The following is a 1,021-nucleotide window of genomic DNA, read 5'->3' as shown; positions in this document are numbered from 1 at the left end:
TACATACACACAAGTTGACAACTTGTCACACTACATAGAGAAAAGCGACTCAACGACGCAGCCTACAGTCTGTAGCAATAATAAATAGAACAACCATAATTTTCTCAAATCCTATCAAATATCTTCGATAAAGGAAGCACACATTCGTCAACATAATATGGGATACACTGCGCCTGAGAAGGCAAAATGTATACAAATGGACAAATTTAGATCGAAAATTTACGTTATCAGATTTAACCTTGAGGTAAGTAGCAGTAATAACATTTTGAGCGAGAGAAAAAAAAGGGAGGAAAGGAGAAAGATAAAATAGCGAGAAGGCTGAGTATTGAAATATATTGGAATAAATTTGTACTAGTAACAATAAAAGTAAAATAAAAGTGGAGTTAAACAATAACAGGTTTACTACATGACAAATATAACGCTTACAGGATACAACAAAAGGCCATCCTGGGCACAATTTAAGATCAGTTCTTTTCTCAAACATTAATGTAAAATATCGGTTACTAGGATTTGAGAAAAAAGAATATTTCCGTTCGATCTTACCTTTTAGCGGTGAAGCACAGTATGATTTTCATTTACCGGTAAAAGAATGCACCGAACCAGTAGATCTACGATAAAAGTTAATAATGTATAACCAATCGGAATTAGCAAATCATGGAAACAATATAATGTACCAGGTTGATCTTAATAATTAAATTGCAAATTTACTGTTTATTCTCAGTTTAAGTTAAATTAATTTAATCACTTTATGATATATGAATGCAATACAGACACAAAATTTCACCTTCACGCGCTCACACACACACTCTCACGCATACACACATATACATACATAAATACATATGTGTATATGTATGTATGTGTATATATATATATATATATATATATATATATATAAACATAATTAAGTGATCAGCAAGCATTTGCTTCACCACATACCGAAGTTCAGAAATAGCAGCTAGAAAACCTGAGACTCAGATTTTTTAGCTGCTATTTCTGAACTTCGGTATGTGGTGAAGCA

At 32.0% G+C, this 1,021-nt stretch overlaps 1 protein-coding gene across 14 annotated transcripts in view; it reads right to left on the bottom strand.

Annotated features, from left to right (window-relative positions):
- LOC106876118 (FMRFamide peptide receptor frpr-18) overlaps nt 1-1,021 on the bottom strand; it is a 162,455-nt gene that overhangs the window by 111,706 nt on the left and 49,728 nt on the right. For 10 of the 14 annotated variants that reach the window (XM_052973249.1, XM_052973256.1, XM_052973248.1 and 7 more), the window contains exon 2: nt 544-608. The exons of the other annotated variants lie outside the window; for them this stretch is intronic. The gene's annotated coding sequence lies outside the window, so the exon portion shown is untranslated. The remainder of the gene's footprint in view (nt 1-543; nt 609-1,021) is intronic. 14 annotated transcript variants of the gene reach the window in all.

Source organism: Octopus bimaculoides, chromosome 15 (assembly GCF_001194135.2).
Source record: "Octopus bimaculoides isolate UCB-OBI-ISO-001 chromosome 15, ASM119413v2, whole genome shotgun sequence".
NCBI classification, from domain to species: domain Eukaryota; kingdom Metazoa; phylum Mollusca; class Cephalopoda; order Octopoda; family Octopodidae; genus Octopus; species Octopus bimaculoides.
Note: the sequence above shows the minus strand (reverse complement) of the source record. Positions and strands in the feature narration are given on the sequence as shown.